This window comes from Anser cygnoides, chromosome 23 (assembly GCF_040182565.1).
Source record: "Anser cygnoides isolate HZ-2024a breed goose chromosome 23, Taihu_goose_T2T_genome, whole genome shotgun sequence".
In the NCBI taxonomy this organism is placed as follows: Eukaryota; Metazoa; Chordata; class Aves; order Anseriformes; family Anatidae; genus Anser; species Anser cygnoides.
Window position 1 is genome coordinate 6,973,924 of NC_089895.1, and position 21,285 is coordinate 6,995,208.

At 46.2% G+C, this 21,285-nt stretch overlaps 1 long non-coding RNA gene across 5 annotated transcripts in view; it reads left to right on the forward strand.

Moving 5' to 3' along the window:
• Positions 1 to 21,285, forward strand: part of LOC136786873 (uncharacterized) — a 135,294-nt gene that overhangs the window by 1,239 nt on the left and 112,770 nt on the right. The gene's annotated exons all lie outside the window — the stretch shown is intronic.

Sequence of the window (21,285 nt, forward strand, 5' to 3'; positions counted from 1 at the left end):
CTCTGTGATTAATAGAGATTTTTTGACATTTTATTAAGAGTTTGCCTGTTACTTTGATTTGATTACTTTCACTTTAATTACCCTAATTAGCCGTCGAGATATAATTTAGCATTGCTGTCACATCAGGCCACAGGTGATATTGCCAAGAAAGACTTGAGGGTATAAAAAGAAACAGTTCTGAAATAGAAATCACATTAAAAGGAGCTGCGTTGATCAAACGCGTGTGCCTCTTTGCCCCTCCACTGAGGTTCAAGCACGGCTTGTGGGAATAGAAACAAGACCGGTGCCTTCAATGGATCGTGGCCCAGGCTGCAAAAATCATTACCCATAATTTGACTTTGCTGCATGACTGAGTGGTGTGCAAGTTGCTTCCAGCCACGTTTTGCCTTGTAGATGTGAAGAATATGGAGGATGCTAGTATCCTCCATTCATCATTTCTAGCATAAAGATTCCCAGTTTAGTTAAAGATCCAGTGTGTTCACTGCATGGGTGTTGTGAGAGATGCTGCTGTGATCTCGATGTACAAGGCTGGCCAGAAAGGTAGCAGTAACTTGAAGAGATGGTTTTATTTGCTGAAGGTCAAATACCAGGTGTTATGAATGCAGCCAATTTTGTTATGCATCAAACTTAAGCTCAGGTTCCTAACTGCAGTACTCAAAGGAATAAGGGCAACAGCATCTACAAGAACTCAAAGATGATGGGAGAAGAGGGTATTTTTCTGGTGGAAGGCACTGTGGTCTGGTATGATATGTGAGGTGTATGAGTAGAGGCTGGTGTGAAAACTCCTCAGTACAAGTGGCAGAACCAGCAATGCAACAGCTCCCAATCCTGGCTCCTAATGTTTTTCCCAAGTCACCAGACAATTTTCTGCTTGTCCTGTGGGGCAGATATGGCAAGCTCTGTTTCTAAGATCATTAAAAAAAGCAAGAAAAGGAAAAAACAAGTATGGAGATGTTTATCTAAACATTCATTAAATATTAAGTATGCCACACGTTCATTAAATATTAAGTATAATACAATAGCTCCTCATAATGTCTTGACTAGTGATTAATTTTTAAAGGGAGGCGAGTGGGAAGCGAGTAAAGACACCACAACAAGTGGCTTTGTAAAGCAGGAGATGCAGTAACCCTTTTCAAGGAGATGTCTGAGAAATCTTGCACTTACTTTTTTTTTTTTTACAGTTCTCAGTGCCTGCAGCATGTGTAATGGGTTCCTCCCCTATGGGCTTTTACGTGCTAGACATAGCTTGGTCTGAAAGTGAGAGACCAGAAATGCTTGCACTTGGTACCTGAGATTGGGCTTAGAAAATGAACTTTCTTTGATAGGATTGTAATGGGTTGGGGCACTAGCAACATAAAAAAAGGTATTTGATTTACTTGACTAATGTTCTTCATGCTAGGCTGTACGTTGTTTGGAGAGCAAACCCCAAATTCCGTTCTCATTTAGCCTGGTGTAAGCATAGGGTAGGGAATGAAGATGGCTTGTACTAAATTATACAGGCTGGGCGACTGAATGCCCACAGCACTGAAGTCAAGAAGCTCTCTGCTGATGTACTAAGCTGTTAAGCCACACGATGAAATTTCATCCCTGTACGTATTTAGTTCCACACCCACAGTCTGCCAGGAGCATTAGGCTGCTGGTAACTCTGTTGTCAAACAGAGTCAGGATATTCTTCTCTCGTGAAGGAAATCTGCACCCCGGCATTGTATCCCCATGACTGCAGCTGCTGCTATTCCTTTGAGTTAGACCAGCAGATTCCAAACGCAGACCTCTAAGCTTTGCTATTGACAGAGCTGCTTCCTAACGTTGTCTGGAAGAAAAATGTACACAAAACCTCTCTTTTCAGGTTGTTCAAATTCTCAGTTAGCCTTATATATGTTTCTGTTTATATGATATGATAGCCTGCTGTTCGGTCAAATCTTTCTGAACCCCAGGTAATCACAGAAGTATAACATATTCTAGGAAAACTGTAAGGTGATTAAATCGGTGATTGCGAAGAGCTCTGAAAAGTGTGAGTGAAAGGTGGCATGGGTCAGAGAAGTTGTAGTCTTATTTTATAGTCCAACCCCATTACTCTGGATCTGGATGAATTTTTTGTAAAATGTACCCCTTTATTCAAGCTTATTAGTAAGGTCTTGAAGAAGTGACTATCCTAAATCTTCTCTTGGCTTTGCTATATATATATATATATATATATATATATATATATACACACACGTACATATATATATATATATATATATAAAAGATATCCTAGAATTGTCTGTGATTGCAAACTTTTATATGCTCAGAAAGCAGCATGCTGTCTTTTATGCACTGGGCTATTTTCATCCGTTTACCCCAACGAGAATGACAATGCGAAGGATTGCAGGGCTCCCTGATGAACGGCAGGATTAAGATGCACTTGAGCAAGATTACAAGAAAAGAAGTTGTTGCTCTACTAGAGAAAAACAAAAGGATTATTTCTGTATTCCAGAGATTAAAGCAGGAAACCCCCAAAGGTCACCACGCACATACTTTGCTCTCGGTTATTGTCTCTGATTTAACTGCGGGATTCGGCAGTGGGATCGCATGGATTAATCAATTCTGGAAGCCCTTGCTCTGGGGGTCCTGAAGCAGCCCTCTGTATGAGGGAGTAAGGCAGGTCTGTGTACCCTGCAGACAGATGGGTGTGCTTGGGACTGAACAGAGGTCCATGATGTGAATGAAGTGTTTCAGAGGAGTAATGGCAACTTTGAAGTAACAGCGTTTCTTGTTTGCTGAAGCCACATGTGGGTCTTGAATGCCTGGGAAGGGCTCGTCCTTCTGCACGGCTCCTGTTTTCCTTGTCTACTCTGCTACAGGTGTGATGTGCAAGACCCTCAGCAGGAATTACCTTCAATAAGCCTGTGTTAATTGGATAGCAGTTGGCATAACCAAAGAGGACAAGCCTCTTGCATTGTCTGAGATTTGGGCATGATTTTTTCAATGAGCTCAGCACCTCTGTGTTCAGTGAGGAAACCATCAGAATAAGCTGGAGTGCACTGGAAGACTCCTAAATGTGGCAAGCAAGTAGCATGTCCTTCCTAATGGCCATTATCAAATCTTGTTTCTGCGGTGTGCTGTTTACAGTGTTTATTTAGGATACAAGCTTTTGAGGCTAGAGATACTGCCTGCTACGTTGAGTATGATGGACTGAATCTCTTCAGAGATCTGCCAGCACTGATAAAACATGAGGAATAACAAACAGTGAGGGATAAAAAAGGATGCTGTTACAGCATCTTGGTAGATATGCTGCCAACTCAAATTAAACAGGCGGTGCTAACCAGCCCACTTTATTTCTCCTTTGTTAGTGTTGAAATGTACTGCTTTTATTTCCCCTTGTTCCTTCCCTGCTTTACAGAGAAACAGGGATCAGAGCGCATTGTTAAGGGATAACTTATTTGGCTGCGCCAAGTTTCCAAATCATATTGGTTGGAACTAAGTTTATCAACCAGGCATGGAAACATTAATCACCCAGAAAAATAACACACAGTGAAATGACTTTTCAAAATGTCGTTGGTATAATTATCATCTTGGCCATTACATTAAATGCCACCATTTATAACTGTTATGTTTAAGTATGCAAACAGTAATTAACTTGGTAATGAACTGAGGACCCCTGTGCCTCTCTTCCCTCAGCTAATTTGCATGTTAATTATCATTAGCAACCAGGGAAACAAGTTATAAACAGCTTAATTAGCAGCTTAATCATTTTTACAAGAAAACGCGCTGCACTTTGATACATGAGCAAGAGTTAGATTAATGAAGTCAGATGAGCGTGTTTTTTTGGTGCTGTTCCCTGCTGCAGCCTTGCACTTGTGCTCAGGCCCACGGACGTGTGCACGCTCGTGTTTCGGGGCTCTGTGCCTCGTTTTTACAACTAGGCAGTGTTTCCACAGCAGGATCTATCAGTGTTTTAGGAGGAATTGCTTTCCTCTTCCATGCCTGGATGCATGTAGTTGGGTTAAATGGGCGCTACAATAGCTAGTACTCCAGCTCAACCAGGACGCTGTGAGGCTAGCTCTCGTCGCAGTCCTCACTCAGCCCTGTTGTTTCCAGGCCCTTTTTGCTACGATTTGACCCATTCCGCTTGTTTTCACTGCAGTGGGTGCCTGGCCACGCAGTGCTGTCCTGTTGTCTGTGCTGCAGCCCCCGGTGTGCCCGGTGCTGGGGAGCCCTGTAGGGCTTTTGTGCTTGGGGCTCACAGCTGAGGGCTGAGCTTGGCTTCCTCACCAGCACTGTGAATGCCTTCAGCAGTTCTGAATTTATAGAAAAAATTATTTGCCATTTTCCTGTTTTTTTTTTTTAAACTAACATTCAGAAGTAAAATGGAGAGCTGGAGATGTGTCTTGTTGCTGCAGAGGAGATAATGATGAAAGAGATGAAAACTTTAATAGGGAGGAGAAATGCTAGTGACGGTTTATGGCTGGTGCTGCCCACTATGTCTGACAGCAGCCGTGTGCTGTAAACGGGCACTGATCTGTGTGAAGTTTGGGTTTCTGTGCGTGTACTGAAATCCTTGATGGGTAAAATACCCAGATGAGGCTCCCTCTGTTGCTTATAAAATGGATGAAATGTCTGTCTGGAAATTACTCCACATCAGATTGCGAAGAACACTTCTCATTCGATCAAGAATCAATCACCTGATAAAAGGCAACAAAAATCTTCTCATGACATGAGAAGATGTTGTCTGAGGAGGCTGTAGAATGGCTGTCAGCAGAGATTTTGGGAACGGGTTACAAAAACACGTGCAAGGGATGGCTTGGGTACCGATCCTGCTACAGGGTGGCGGGTAGACCTGAGGTCCGAAGCCAGGCAGGTTTATCTCCAGGGATTATCTCCATCATAAAGAAGATGTTGCATAAAGAAATAGCAGCTTGTACAAAATTAAAGGGCGTTACAACATTGATGCTACTCGTTATTGGCAGTGCAATTCCCATCCTTGTGCTATGACAAGCCGGTACCAGCAGAGGATGCCAGCACACCGTTTGTAAGGGTAACAACTGTCAGCCAGAAACCTTGAATTTCTTAGTTTTTTAGTTGCTGGGCTAGCACAAAAGGAGGAAGCTGCTACCTTGTGAGGCTCCGAAGTTCAGCTTGCAGAGTTTTCCCCGGGCAGCTGGCTGCAAAATCCTGCACAGACGGAGGGAAGGAGTTAGCGGTGGGGACTTCAGGCGGTTAGCAGCTTGCTGCTAGAGGTGCTCTGCATAGGTCTGGGCTTACCTGAGAAGGGGGAGGCTTGTTGAAGCGTTCACCAATTACTTAATATCTTAATAGACAGGCTGTGCTCAGGTACCTTGGGAAGCGCTGTCCCGTACTTCACAAATGCGCACACACAAGACAACCGTCCGGGTACTATCACAGCAGAAGGGTACAGCGGGGAGACATCAATTCTTGTAGGCTCATTTCTGTAAATTTATCAAAGAACAGATAGTAAATGCTGAAAGGGGAATAAATCATTGCACGAGCCCAGGAGTGGCAAGCCAGCCCTGTGGCCCAGCACAGCTCGGGCAGTGGCCCAGTCCGGGAAGCACAGCTGACTTACACCAGCTGAGGATCCAGCCCGTTTTCTCTCTTCTGCCACTGGCCCCCATCATTTCCTCACGAGGGGCACTGCCCTGCGGAATGGCAACCAGTAAAGAGAGCTTCCTGTGCTATGTTCCATAAATTCTTTATCAGCTCGTGTAATCAGATAGCATAGCTGGATGTTGACTTTGTTACGGTACCTGGAGCAAATCTCTATATGTTAATTTAAAGCCATAAAACTACAGCTTAGGGTTTCAGCATCCTAATTGAAACTTCCTCTTCTTGGAGGCATTCATGCTACAGCAGAATAATAATCATCATAAAAAAGCAAGATGCAGATAAAATGAAAGTGCATTGTTTCAAGTAACCCATAAATGCCAGGAAAACTCTGACACCTGATGCCGAGCGTGCCGCGGCGTTGAAGGATCTCCACTGGACTTTCTGCTCTCCTTTACCAGCAGTCTAGTAGAAGCTCCACACTGTCGTTGTGGGGTACTTAGGAGCAGAGATAAAATGGATGGAATCGGTAGAAGAATCTCATTGATTTTTTTCCTGGGAGAAACCAGCCCTTAGGTGGGTCTGAACGCCAGGGTCCTGTCTCCAGAAGCCCTTCGGTGCACAGGCAGGAGCACGGGAGCTTGTGCTGAGAAGTGCTGCAGGAAGGATAAGATGGCACCAGGCTGCTGGCTAGGCTGTGCACCAAATGCTGTCACAGATCAAAGGGAAAACTAAATTATAGATTGATACGTGCTTTAGTTTATAAGTTATTAAGCACCAGGTAACAGGTTAGATTAATATTGTGCCTGGAGGTTTCTTTTTTCCCCTTCATTCCCTTTTTTTCTTCTTTTCTTCTTTTCTCTTTTTTTTTTTTGAATTGGAGAAAACAAAATATTTTTCTAATTAAGTAAATCTACAGTGCTTGCTAATGGGGCCCGTCTGTGTGCTTGTCACAGGGCACAGGGAGAACTGGAATAATGATTTTATTTTTTCATTAAATAGAATTATAGGCAGTTACTCAAAGCAACTGTGAGTCTAATTGAAAGAAAACCATTTCTTCTTAATTTACTTTCACGGTTCTGGATGATAAAAGAGTGTGTTCGCTGGAAAATTAAATAAAAAACACAACATGAGGAAGCTTGGAATAATGTTGCTCAGGCACAGGTGGGCAGGGAGAGCCCCGTGGTGTTCCTGGCGGTGACCAGCGAGCTCGGAGCCGCCTCGCACCCCCTGCGCTTCTCCTCTCTGAGCCCTTCCCAAGCTCTGCTCCCTCTCAACTGGGGCACAAAGGGATGCCCTGAGGCCTGTCATCCACACCGTAACTGCTTCAAGGTGCCTCCTGCAGGGCTGTGCTCTTCCTCCCCGTCCCCCTCCGAGCACGGATCCAAACTTCAGCGCCAAACCGCGGCAACGTGCATGGCTATGGGAGAAGCACGGCAGGAAATACACCTTGGGGGTGCATGTAGGGCTCCCCAGGGATTGCTCTTGATGCGGTGGGGGAGATGAAGCGTGCCCGAGGGCATGCACATGGAAAGAGGGCACGGAGCTGCCATCTGAGCAGGGCCTGGGGCTCTGGATTGTCCTCCACAGGTGTGCTGCTCCGGCCCCTCCTGGCCGCCCTTCTCTTCTCTTCTCCTGCTAGGGCTGTGCTGGGCAGCTGAGGTTTGCCCTGATTTTTTTCAGGCCCCAGCAATCTTTAGGTCCCGCACAGGCATGTGAGGGGTTAAGAAAATGGGAACTGATTAATTCCGTGGCGAGGGTCCTTATCTGGCCCTGGTGCTGCCTCTGAACGGACACATCTGGTAGGGTCACAGCGTCGAGGACTGGCTGCAGCACCGAGGCAAGGGTCTGTTTCCACTAACCATTTCTGCTACTTCTTACACTAAGTACTTCCTAAAAAAGGCACGGGATAATGTTTCACTGTGGCTGCCGTTAGATTTACGGGGATACCATTTGCTCTGACTCTTGGATTCACTCAGCCCAGGACAAGATTAAAACCAACCCCTCAATTTCCTTTTTTTCTTTAGGAAATTAATTGTGGCTTTTCTGCTAATGAAAGTCCAGAGATACGAGCTTATTCAGGCTCTCTGCTGGCTCTGTGCTTGCTTGATATATCTTCAAGGCGCACCTGAAGGAAACAAGAGGCTCAGGCAGCGAGGCTGCTATTGGCAGCTGACACTAAGTCTTTACCCTAAAATCCGCGTCATCCCAGTTTCGCCTCCATTTCTCCGTGTTGCGTAATAGAAACCGAAGGAGTCATTTCAAAAGAACTTTGGAAGCTTCTCTTCTCCTTAGAGTGAAATCCTTCCGAGAAATGCTTTTGGAACCAGCTGGGTTTAAAGGAGCTTCTTGCAAACAGCTCAGCTGCCGGTGATGCTCGAGGGAAGAAGTTTCCTGTAGCCCCCCGATGAGCTGCGGTGGGGCGGGACAGGGCAGCCGGGCAGGGTGGCTGGGAGCACTGGGACAAGATACCTGTATTTTCTCATCAGTGGACTCACTTGAGAATTTTCTGACAAGAAGGGTTTTCACTGGAAAATGCCAGTTCAGCCAAAATTAGTTTTCTTCCATCTCATTCCCGGCAAACACTAGCTTCTTTGTTCCTCCTGCTGCTGGAGAACCTGGGCCTCTGGGATCGGTGGTCCCAGCGCTGTCCCAGCTCGGCCCTATCAGCTCCTCCCTCCGGAAAATAGGAAGCCTTCCAGGCCGGCTGGAGAGCTGGAGACACCACGAAAATCCCCGTGGAGGCCGGCGAGCTGTGACTCCGGGATTCAGCTGAACCCTGGCTCGTGTTGGGTTTGCGAAGGATGTGCCAAAAGAAGGTTGTTGAGGTTTTCTGTTTGTTTTTCATCGGTATCTGCGCTGATGGGCTCAGTTAAAGAGAATCCCTGGTCAATGGATGCTCTTCTTTACTGACAGCTAATGCACTGGGAGGGCTGGCCAGGCCCTTTAGGTTAGTTTTAGGTCTGGAAACGTGCTCCAGCTCCATTTGGTCGGGTGAATAAAAGCAAAGGGAAAATGATGCTGAATCTCCTGTTCTCACTAACGGGGAGCCTTCCCCCCTGCCGAACATCCTGCCCAAGGGCTCTGACAAGTAAACAGCATCCTGTGAGCTACCTGATAAATGCTGCTTTCAAAATAAAGATTTTTTCCAAACTCTTTAATACCTTCCTAATCTGAAGTACAATTTTTCTCCTGTATAATCACTATATTAAAATTTAATGCCAAGTATTAATACAGCATATTTAATGGCAACCTGCATATTATTCTGAGCATAGCTGCCTTGCAAAAGAGCTCTGTGAGCTCGAGCAGGAGAGTATTTAACCCTTCCCAGGCACTCGGTGGGTAGCAAAGGCACCTGGAGTCTGCTGCTACCACACAGAGCAAAGCTCGGCGCTGGGAAGCGTGTTGGCAGGTTGCAGGCAGCGAACACATCCTCCTCATTTGTCCGCTGGGTAACTTCTGCTTAAAAAAATGTTTCTTCTGAGTCTGTTCTAGCAGGGAAAGTTGGACTGGAAAGATGAAGGAGAACCCATTATGAAGGGAAGGCTGTTACCTAGGGGTGTGTGTTTAAATAGCAGGGTGTAGGAGGAATGAGGGAAGGAAGCTAGACCCTTCTGAACAAGAGAGCTGGAGAAGCAGGAAAGGAAGCTTGAGCTTGTTTTCTCAACCCTTCTCCTTGTGTGCCACATCTTCCTGGGCTCTTCAGCGAGCAGAGGCTGCGGGTCTTGGGCTCTGTGCTTGCTGGGGATGCTGCAGCCCCTGCACAAAAAGCTCCTGTGCTCAGCTCTGTTCAACACCAGGACCAAGGTACCTCCTTCTTATCCCAAGCCCGTGGGGCAGGAGTTGACCCATCAATTTTCACTGCTGTGTCTAGAAAATCTGGATACCTGGCTTCTGGAGTCTGATATTTTGTAGTATTGGAGCATCACACACAGTATAATTACCAGACAAGAAGCCTTGAAAAGTGGGTGTGCCACAGCGCGATCAGGTTGGCTTCTAAATGCAAGCTTCTTGTTGGAAGCTATGGTTTCACATTTTGGCTTTGAAAGGCGTGCATCTTTTGGTGTTCTAGCTTTCCTCCACAACATGGGAGGACAGCGGCACGTAAACACGGACGTGCAAAAGCAGCAGCTCAGTGCAAAACGCTGAAACTCCTGACAAAATCTGTGTGGTTGACAAAGCCGTAAAACCTCAGGTCTGCTCGGAGGAAAGAACAGAGGAAACGAGTATTCCTGAGCAGCTCTGGTTCTGCTGGTGCCCCGGCCCTTTTGCTCGATGGCTTTATGTGAGAGCGGCCTGAGGAGGCGAAAGCAGCAGGAGCTGCTCCTTTTACAATGTTTTCTTAAATAGAATCACTGAGTAAAATATTCTCACCTGGAAAGAAGTCTGTGCTGAGGTGGAGGGAGGGGGAAGAAATTAGAAAAAGAAAATAAAGAAACAGGCAGTGGGTGGCAAAAGGGAGAGAGGTACACAGTGGTGAGTGTGAAGGATGACTTGGAAAGTAGAGGGATGCTATTGAGGAACAGCACTAGGAAGGAAAAGGGGGGCTGAGGGGAAAAGCAGGAGACATGGTAAGTTAAGTAAATTCACATTTATTTCTGCAAGAATTTGCTTCAAACGCTCTTCCTGCCCTCGCTGAACATTTGCTGTTTGGACGCTCTCCACTCCGGGGAGGAACAAAACGGCTCTGTTAGAGCACCAGCGGCGGAGGTGAATGCCAGGTCAGCGGCAGGCGGCTGTGCTGGGGTCTGCCTTGCTCCACCTGGGGCACCGCCGCGCGCGGGGCTGAGCCGGGGCCGAAGCCCCCCCAAACCTCCCCTGGGTCCACCCCGTGCCCACGGTCTGGTGCTGGAAGCCAAACTCCGCTGCGAATTATTAGTCATCTCCCCCAAACTCCTTGGCGTTTAGGGTAGCAGGCTGTGATCCCTGGGGGGCAGTGGTCGGGGTAAGGTTTATTAGCATCGTCTTGACAGTGTTTAAATGCGTAATGGACAAGCTAGACCATACAGCTGTAACTCTATCCTGCACTGCCAGTCAGATGTGTTCGGCAAGAGATGGTCCCTGTTTAAATTAGGGCCTTGAATATCAGTACAAATGAAAGGGTTTTCATCACCGAGGAGGACAGAATTATTTTTACCCTTAGCTAACCTCGCTGCTGCCTGCGCACCAGATAGCAGATACGTTCCAGCTTATTGGGACTACAACCAACCTATTGTTTCGGGCCAGCGTGAGCCGAAGGGAACAATTGGAGACATTGTCGAGGATCTGTTGCTGAAGGTTTTTAAATGCATGTTATGCTGTGAAGGCGTAGGGCATCCGCAGTGCGACTGTCTGGAGACGTTGCTGTACGGTCTCGGGGAGTCTCCTGTCCGCACAAATCACGCTTCTAATGAGGACGTCCCATTTCTTAGGCAGTCCGACATGACTTCAGCTTTCATTGCTGTAAGTTTAGGGGCTCCTCCAGTTTAACGATCTCATCGTAATCTGTTATTTCTTATATTGTCCAGTCGTGGTCGTGCTGCCTTGCAGTTGCTGTTCGCACCTCCCGTAGGCGAGGGATGTTAGCGCAGGACAGCTGTCTGGGCAGAAACTGCCCTTGTAATTAGAACCGGCGTGCTTCTGCTGGGCCAGCCTAGTTCAGCCCTCATTTATAAGTGTGAGGTCTTCCTTGCTTTCAAGGTATGGTGCATAATGGTATTCGAGGGAAGAGCTGATTCACGTCCTCTGTCCATTAAAACATCTCATTTCATTGAAATGCACCATTTAGTCCTTCATGCACGAGATCTCTCACTTTAAAGAGAGTTTAGAAGTTAAATTTGAAATTCCCTGCAGAATTTGTTTGGCTTCTGCACCCACAGAGAAAGGCTCTTGCAACTGAACACTGAATTGCTTTTGGAGCATACCTTGCTTCTTGCTTTCAGGGAATACCTTCCCTGCCACGTGAGCTAGAAGGGGACGTTTTGTGTAGACCAGCGTGGCTGGCTGATGGTCTGACAATTGAGCAAACCTAATATTTCATCCAGTGCAAGTCTCAGCACCTGTAACAGGCTGTTCAACACGCTCCTTCCACGAGGTAACTTTCCTTTTGGATGTAGGATTCGCTGGCTCTTCAAACGAGACACTGCTACCCTGTATGCTACCCTGTATCTCTGGCATTTACAGTAATGCTGGAGGTATGACAGTTTGCTAGCAGAGTTCAGTCATGTTCTGCCATGAGAGCATTAGAAACAAGGACAAGATTTTAGAATATGACCAGTAATTTCTATTTTTATTATTTTGCAGCTGGGTTATCCAAGTTTCCCACTGACAATCAGGGTTCTGCAGCCAGCATGCTCTGAATCTCCGTAAGGAAACCAGTCCAGGTACCAGAACTCGGTGCCTGACTTTCATTGATCAGTTACTGAAGGTGGAGGGTGGAAGAGGCTGGAGCACGGGGTGCTGCTGCTCGTGCTGTTCATCTGTTCCCTCTGCGGAGTTGCTGCTGAGCCCCGAAGGCCTGATAAGTAGCAGCCAGTCGAGGACAGAACGCAGCTTACAGCTGGATGACATTTTACACACGTTTAGAGTGTCTCACAAGATGTTCTCCAATTAGTCATCATCACTCACAATATGTTTTACATATTACCACACAGTTTACAGTCAGTCAGACTAATACAATTGCCGTGCAGCTGCTCACAGCAAGACACAAAGGTTATGGCACTGTGTACATAAGCAAGCTGTGAAAGTTACAGCCATCCAGCTCCTTTACCCTCTCGTGCTTTTAAAAGCCAACAGAAGCAGAAACAAATAGCGAGCGCGCCTCTCATTTCAGCCCTGGAAAAACATTTGAAAGCATGGAGTGAAAGGAGGGATTTTGTTTTTATAATTTGATTCCCATTGCTGCAGCTGCAGCCAAAACCTTTGGATTTTGGAAAAAGTTCAGAAAGTGCTGCTTTTTGGAAGAGGCGGTGTTTATTGGAAAATTACATCTTGCCCAGTAAAAGCTGACAGTATAAGTACTCTAGTCTATTAAAAGCTACAGAAGACACCGTTAAGAGTTTATTTAATGATTGCTACAGATGGGCTTTGGGAACTTGGAGCCTGGCATTGGTGTATGGGCTCTGAGGTTCAGTTCTGAGAACACAGAAACCATCCTTGTCGTATTGGTGACCCCTCTCATCCTCCTACATGGTTACACCAGAGCTGGCTGCCGCAACTGGACTCTGCCCAGTAATTTGGCACGTTTTCCTACAGAAAAAGCATCAGAGGTCAGCACGGCAGCTGAGGGAGAAGAGCTGAGGCGCTGTGACCAAGAGCCTGCGGCTGGCAGACTCGGGATCCTAGCCCGAAAGCAGGCTCTGGCTCAGACCTGGGTTTGACCCTGTGAAGTTTCCTGGAACTCTTTGGATTACGGAACAAAAATACCTTGTGGAAAGAGAGGAGCCACCGCCTCAGAAATGTTAGGCCTGATCTAAACGCCATTAAAACATAACAAGTGCCACGGCCATTGGCGGACTTTGAGCTGAGCCCTTAAAACATAAGCCACGCTTGCCTCTAAGAGGGCTCAGTGTGGAGAGAGGAAGCAAACGTCGCCACCAGAGTACCAGGAAACACAGGAATCCATTTCTTAGAGCCTGGGAAAGGGAAAGGCCTTCCCCTTAGCTTGGGGAAGCCTCCTCTTCCTTTTCTGCCAGCTGTCCAGTCTCAGCCTGCAGATGATGAGAAAACCTAGGTACATCAGATTGGGTCGGGTGGCTTCTGTCTCTGTGTTATTGGATGCCAATCGTAGCTGTTAGCCTGTACAATAAGGGGTTGGTGGGGCACTGCTCTGCTTTGTTGGCTCCTCTGCTCATCTCCCTGGAATCTGGGGGCTTTCCTGTAGTCCTTTTAGGAAGCAGCAATAATATATTTCACGTGTTTGTCGCATTTTTTTCTAGGAAATACTGTTATGACTTTGGAGCTGTTTTGGTAGGTATATGCACACATTGCACTTTCATTGAAGAAAAGAGGATAAAATAGTGGCCTTGGTCTTTATGACTTTTACTACAGAAAGAGATGAGCACTGTGAGGTCCTCACATCTTGCGGGACAGCCGTAGTCACAAGCACATCTTTTCCTCCTCTGGGGCTGTGTAGCGATGGCAGTGCAGAAGGGTGAGTGCAGTGCAAACATCCCTGCATCATCTTGCGTCCTGCAAAGATCTTGCATCAGCCTCAATTCTGTCCAAAAACATCCAAGTCTTCAGCCAAGTGGACGCCTCTTCAGCAAGTCCAGGCCAGCCCTGCTGATTTCCTCTTTAAATTCCATCTGCTTCAGTGGTGCCCACTGTCCTGGGGCTGTGTGTGCTGACCATTAGCACTAAATTCTTGTGCCACAGGAGTGGCAGTGTTTGGGAACTCAACATTTTGCTTCGGGGCTGGGGTCTGGAGGTTGGATGAGATTCCAATGACCCCTGCAGGTTCTGCTCCTTGCCTCTGTGACTGACCTGGTGTGATCTACAGCTGTCTGAAGGCATACTGTCCTATGAATCCTCTCTTCTTGTTTGCTTCGCTGGCTCCTGTGACCCGAATTGAGTGGTGACTTCAGTGCTGTTGCAAGGAGCTGCCTCTCCCCAAGCATCAGCTGCTCCTTTGCCATAGCCAGCAGCGCGCGCGTGTTATAAAGATGCCGATGTCACAGCCGTTTAGAGCGAATTCAGTGTAATTCAGTTTTACAAGAAGTGCTAGGCTAAATCCAAATCAACATTGCTTTCAGCAAAATACAGTTATAATTCTTTTGGCCTGCTAACAACGTGTGTGTTGCCATATTTGTCTTTCGGAAGCAAAATAAAATATGACATTTACTGACAGCCTGCTTCAAACGTGGAAAGGCATGATCTCTCTTACGTGTTGAGGCTCTGGAGGAAATCCATTATTGCTCCTGTTTCCACGGGTAGAGCTGCCACCAGAACGGAGCCGCTGCAGAGGGGGAACTCGTGTAAGAGGAGGGGCTGTAGTCTCTTGCAAATAGACGACCTGCTCTGCTGGGCTGTGTTTCTTTCAGGAGCAATGTTTTCAGCATTTAGTTCATGTGATGGAGCCAATTTTGAAACTCAGCTTTGAGGATTTCTGGTAGCTGGCACTGAAGTCAAGCAGAGTGCTAGTGCTCGGCTCAAAGTTGATGCAGGGGCAGAAAGGCTGTGGATTTTTGTCCTTATGTGCTGGGCGCAGGCTACTTTATGAACCTGGAAAGTGTCAATGGCAGCTGTAATTCTGATTTTTAGAATTTTACAACTGAAAACAGGAGGGAACAGTGTGAGTTCAATGCCATGAAGAATGCCGTGTGACTCCTAGGACATCCTCAGGAGCATCCCCCAGATCCCAAGTATTCACTGCTCACATAGCACTCCTGTTACTGTTTGTAACAGTTCCTTCTGCTCTTGGCAATGTCTCTAGGGTCTTGTTTAGTCATCCCTTAGAGGGGTTCATCCTCCCCTGAAAACAGCCTTGTTAGCCTGCAATTTTAGATACTGTCTTGTGGATCTATTTCCCTCCCCATTTTTAAGCCTGGAGAGAAAAAAAAGCTGTGCATGTGCACATAGCTATGTTTTCTGCACCTCTTCCCTTGGTGATATTCACCTGGCATACGTACCTCCTTGGATTCCAGACCTCCTGTCCCTTCTGCACGTGTGCTCGGAGGCAGGCACCCTCCTTTGCTCGCCCCACTTCGGCTCTGCAGTATTTGGGAAAGCTCACAGCTAAGACAATGTTGGCTGCTCTCCTAGCATTATTCCGTGCCTCTTCAAATCTTGTTATGTTACTTTGGTGATAAATAGTCATAATAAATTCTTTAATAGTGTGAAGATAGGTCATTACTCATCATCGCCAGGCTGTGAAAAGATCATAAATCTGGAATAAAAGCCATTCATTTGGTTGGAGAATCCAAAGCTTCACTGTTTAGAAGGATTCATTTCCACCATCCCCCTCAGTTAATCATTCTCCAAGTCCTCATAAATATCACAGGCAAAGGAAAAGAATGACCTATTCTTGCCGTGCCATAAAATGTACGATGTTATGCTATGAGTTTTTACTTCTCAGCTCACATGTGAAAAATTCAGCAGCAGACCAGAGGTTGCAATGTGAAGTTTCTTGCTGACTCTGCTTGCTAGGCCAAAGAGGGAGGTGGGCAGAAATGGATTCAAAGACAATATAGTTTCCCAGAAGAAAAAGAAAAGAGACAGAAAAAGGATCCCGTGCGTACATACTTATGTGTTGATGTATTTTCTCTTGCTATTTTATAAAATCTGTATCAGTTGTACAAATTTTAAAATTACTGGGCCAGACTCCTCTGCCCCAGAGCCTCTAGACTGAAACCAGGCTGGATTGCTTCATAATTCTGTAAGCTTCTCTTTCTGGACTTTGTGGGGGAGGAAGAGGACATTTTCAGGCTTGCTCTCAAGTATAGAAGGCAGAAACAGATTTTTGCTAATTAAGCATAAGATTTTCAGGAATTTATGCAAAGTGTCTTATGAAAGACACTGAACTAATGACAAATGAGTCATGAAGATTTCCATACTGGAAGAACAACAAAACAAAATAAAAACCACTGGGCGAAAGCACATATTGTATCGCCATCACGAAGAAAGATTAGGAGCACTTAAAGCCAAAGTGTGAGCAGGCTTCACGCAAGAGTAACTGAAATAGCTGTAGTGCCTACTCCGTGGCTGAGCCCTTGAGGATCTGAGTAGGAGGCTGCTACAGGTGGGACTGCTGCTAACTAGACCACAGTTCACGAGTTAGTGTTGGCCAAGAATTCGTTATCCAGATGTACAAGTTATTTCATCTCAAAAATGCCAGTTTTCCTTGCGGGAAAGGTTTCTGACAAATTCTTAACTTGGATTGTGCTTTGGAAAAATGCTTTGAGTTTGTCAAAATATGCTACTTTGATATTTTAAAAAAAGAATTTGTCATTTTTCTGGTTTAAATGACTTTCTGCTTTGCAACTTGAGTGAACCGAATTAAATATACTTGTGTTGCAAATCAAATGTTTGAGTACAAAATGTTTTGAAATGATAGAAAAGATCTTATGGTTGACAGAGCGATAAGTTTTTTTTTTTTTCAAGTGTTTACTCCAGGAATTTCTAAATTTCTAGTTTTTAGTGCGTTTAGTCTAAGACTTTTTTTTCTTGGGGAAAAAAAATAATTCTGCCTGTAGAGCTAAAATCCAGAGCTTTTACAGCATTCTCCCCTTCCTGGCCCACGTGAAATTCCCCATAATTTAGGTCCCCCGACTCAGATGGATGAGAACCACAGGGCTTCCCTGGGCTTCTGTAAGAAGCCCTTGTGTAGGGAGGCTCCAGACCTGGAGGCTGACTTGTCTCCAGGTGGGAAAGGAGCCTCTCCTTCCCCAAAGTGGGGAAAAATCCCAGGGGCTGTACGAGCTACACTAGCTAACGAAGCTGGGCACGCAAAGCTGTGATATAACTTCTCCTAGGTGAGATGTCATTTGTGTTTGCCACAACGTGATTGTGCCCTTCGCTTTTTTTCCTTTTTCTCCAAAGGGAAATATATATATATATATATGTAAAAAATGATATAAGGAGATACTGCTGGTCTTTAGGCAACTGAATAACCCAGATGGTTGCGGTGCTGCGTAATTTAGTTAGAGAAAGGCCTGACTGAACTGCCATCCGCTCGGAATGGGAAATGGACAGGTCTGTGTTTCCAGATCTGGGTTATCCCTTGGTGACACCAAGATCTGCTCCAGCCTCTGGTTACTGACAGCTATTGGTGGTTTTGGTTGCTTGTAGGCTAAATGACGGAACTGATGATGATCGTTAAGAGCACGGCAGCTGCTCGAGGAGACCGCCTCTGTCTTCCCTTCGTTTGTGCACGCCACTGAATGCCCTGCGTCTGCAGGGCCGGTTCCACGGAGGAGGCCCCTGCCCTTGTGCCGCCGCTGTCCCGCTGGGGAAGGGGGCGGACGAGGCTGGGGGGGCCTCACTGGGACGCGAGCCACTGCTCGGAGAGGTCCCGAGGGCTGGGGATGGGACGGGACGGAGCGAGGCGGCTGTGGTGGTGCTGAGCAGCCTTTCCCAGGCTGCAGCAGAGGAGTTCAAATGAATGTATTCAGGGGAGCAACCACCGTGATTGATTTATGCGCTAGCTTTGAACCAGAAACTATATAAGCAAGCAATAAATCATGGCACTGGAGGAACACAGAAGCTATTGCCTGGGACTCGGCAAGTTATGAGAAGGAAGTAGGAAAAAAAAAAACAGCAAAAAGGAAGAGAAAGAAAATTGTCTATTTTCAATAAATTGTTTGAGCTCCAGCATTAGCGGGCTGGGCTTTGCCTTGGGATTAGGAGCCAGCTTGGGAACCAGCGAGCGCTATCTCTGCCTTCACGTAACCTCATTAACTCCGTAATGTTAAACACATTCCCCAGCCGGGCTCCGTGGTCGTGTCTCCGGCCCGCTCCCTCCCAGGGCCGCGGCCCATCTCGAAGGCATCTCTGTGAAACCCTTGTAGTAAACGTTAGCGATCCCTTCTGAGCTGTTATTGTCTCTGCCTTCAGATAACTAAGCAGGTATACGCTTAAGTCCAAGATAAACACTTCCTTGGCCTCTCATTTATTGCAGATATAAACTCCCATAAAGCTCGCCACTGTGCTAGCTATCATGCCCTCTATCGCCTTTTTGCAAAATGTAATCCATAAAATGCTTTCATGGTAACCTTATACATCGGCAACCAGTGATAACATCTCTAGGCCCCCGTGACAGACAGGAACTCGCAAGCATGGAGTTAATAATGCAAACTTTCAAAAAATGAAACTGGCAGAAAGAGACGAGGAGGGGAATAAAAGGGGCCGGTGTGGCTGTAATTGGGACCATGTGAGCTTCCTTAGAGAGGGATTAAGGGAAAGAGACAGGCCTCGCCCGCGAAGATTAGTTTCAATTAGACGGGCTGGAGGCGAAAGTCAGGACTTGGTGAAAGATTAAAACAAGAAGGGAGAAAGTTTCCATTGCTTTTGCTCCAGGCCTACACAAGAGGGTTCAGTGAGATCATGCTAATTGAAGGCAAAGCTCGCATGGAAGTTAGGAAGAACTCGCATTAATTGATTCGATGCTGCGATTTTTTTCTTTATCCGCAGTGTTCTTTGGGGTTGTTCTTTTTTTTTTCAGTCTTTTTTTTTTTTCTTCCCCCTTTGCAAAACATAAAGAGGGAAAAATCATCCGCAACGCCCGCTGCGGTTGCGCGGAGCCATGCGGGCGAGCGGCGGGCCCTCACCTGGTGCCACCCCGGCACGGCCTCGCCGCGGTCCCCGCTCGGTTTAGCATCAAGCCCTAGAACCAAATTGGCGGTGTCACTGCTACTACCGTACAGCTGAGCTCCTCGTTGCACAAATTAAGGAGCCCGTTCCCTTGACAGATTTGTTTTTCCTGCAAGAAGGTCCAATTTAGAGCATTAATTAAACGTACTCTCTGGAATCTACTGTATGGGAATCACCGAGGCTCGCGTTTTCCAGCCCTGGGGTTGAGCAGAGATAACACGTGGTTTCCTTCTGGCTACCATAAAGAGGAGCTCTTCGGGAAATGGCAAATGAGGTACTGTCGTCCGTCCCTGACTGGGAGAATAAACCACTGGTGTAACTGTGGTGCTGGCGAGGGAATTGCATTGCTTCTCTCCTCCTGCCTCCCTCCCCGGCTTCCAGTTTGAGTGAAAATGGAAATTGGGGAATCATAGAAATTAGAAGTGGAGAAGATGGGTCCGTGCCGTCACCCAGAGCAGAGCTCCTCTCAGTGGTGTAGTCCTCAGAGCTTTGTCTGCTTTGCAGCGGAGTGAGTGCTGAAATTACAATTACACCATTTCCTTTAAGAGGAAACTATTCCAAATATGAATAGGTTTCCATGTTAAGAATTCTCTCCTCTGCCCCCTTGATAATACAGAGAGCTATAGCAAAATGTATATCCAATCTTTCTATATTAGATCAATATTTTTATTCCATTAAACCTGTCTCTGAGGGGCGAGATACATCATCTTTCGCCAGATTTTTGTATCAGATTGTCACTCTGTGGATTTTTGTTTCATAAAGCTTTGGAATTACAATGCCTAGTCAATTATAGTTAAATGCATTTTCACAGCCGGCCAGAAAAACATTAGCACTAATCAAAAACATCACACCAACAGGGATTCCCAAAGAGGTTTTTTTGTTTTGTTTTGTTTTATAAAAATGTTCTCTCAGCTAGAAACATCAAAAGACAACCATGGACGTGATCGGCTAAAATATGAGAAAGAGAATTTGTGCTCTAGCTGCAGCGAGATCCGTCTCTCTTGCAGATGACAGCTGATGCAAAATTTTTGCATTTAAGCTAATATCAATACCCAGCAGGGGAGGTCACTCCTGACAGCTCCAACGCTCTAATAATGGCTTGCAACCATCCTCTGTCTTTGGCTTCACATATGCGCATTATTTCATTTCGGTTTCTTGCTTCCTGTTGCATTTTTCAAATTCACAATGAAATTAGATACCGGGGGCTAATTGCTCGCTACCTTTTCATTTTTCATGTTAGAAAATGGCAACACTCCCCTGTAGGATCTCTCTTGGCCACTAGATGACTCTGTGTGATGTTCTGGTCACCAGTGAACCCAAGGCACAGCGCTGGGGCTGCGTGGAAAGCTGTGTCTGCAGCGGTGACTTCTCTCACAGGTATCGCGTCCCTTGCTTAATACAAGATGTGGTTTCAGTACGTCCCACAAACCTGGGGATAAATGCCCTGATGCTCCAGATGGAGCTTGGAGTACCTTTGCTGTCCCCATGTGCAGCAGGACCTGCCCATGTCAGCTGGGCTTTTCCAGCTATCAGAGTGACACCGTGGACATTGAGATGAATACGGTCGCATCTGGGGTCTGGGGGCTGCAGCTGACTGAACATGAAATCTTAAAAGTTCTCAGACTGGACTCGTTCAGGTGTGGAACTGCTGAGCAGAACGAATTGACCTCATCTGCTACCTCGGAATGGCACCTAGACACAAACATCGCTTTGTCATTACGATATTTCTTTTAAATGGAAACATTGACAACATTCCAGTTTTTCCCAGTTAAAACCTGGTATCCCTGATTTCCTCTCCCCACCTCCCTCTGCCCTTCAGGCTTTTTTATTTTTATTTTTTTTTGACCTGGAGTTATTGCATGGAAGCCTGATAAATGGATGCTATGAATGAACGTTTTCCAAACATTGTAGGAACTATTAAGAAAGTGGTTTTCCTTCTTCCCCTTTTTCCTTCCCACACTCCTCCCTCTCCCACCCCACAACTAATAGCACACAAATAGCACTTCATGTAAGTTTGGCTACTCTCCACTATTCCAGGCAGACTTCAGGAAATCTCTTGATTTATAGTCGGGGCATCCAAAGGCAGCATGCTGCCTGCTTCCTTAAGGGGTGCCTATTGGTGACATTTAGTAAGTTTGAGGTGCAGTATTTCAAATAGGGAAAATCCATATTTTAGCCAGATAACTATATGTTTATACTTATAAATTGATTTAGTAATGAAATGAGCTCCTTTCATGGTCCTTGCTGGCTTTAGGGTCTTTGTTATGGTATACTCAGACTGTTCTTGAAATTTAGTTTACCAAAGCAGAGCCAAAATTTTCTATCTGTATTCCCATGAGCAGTCCGATTGAATTGAATAGGGCTATTCACATTAATAGGTAAAGCAGGATCTGGGACGCAGTTCAGAAAAGCCACTGAGCACGTACTTGAGGCCTGCTGTCCCTCGGTCCCCTC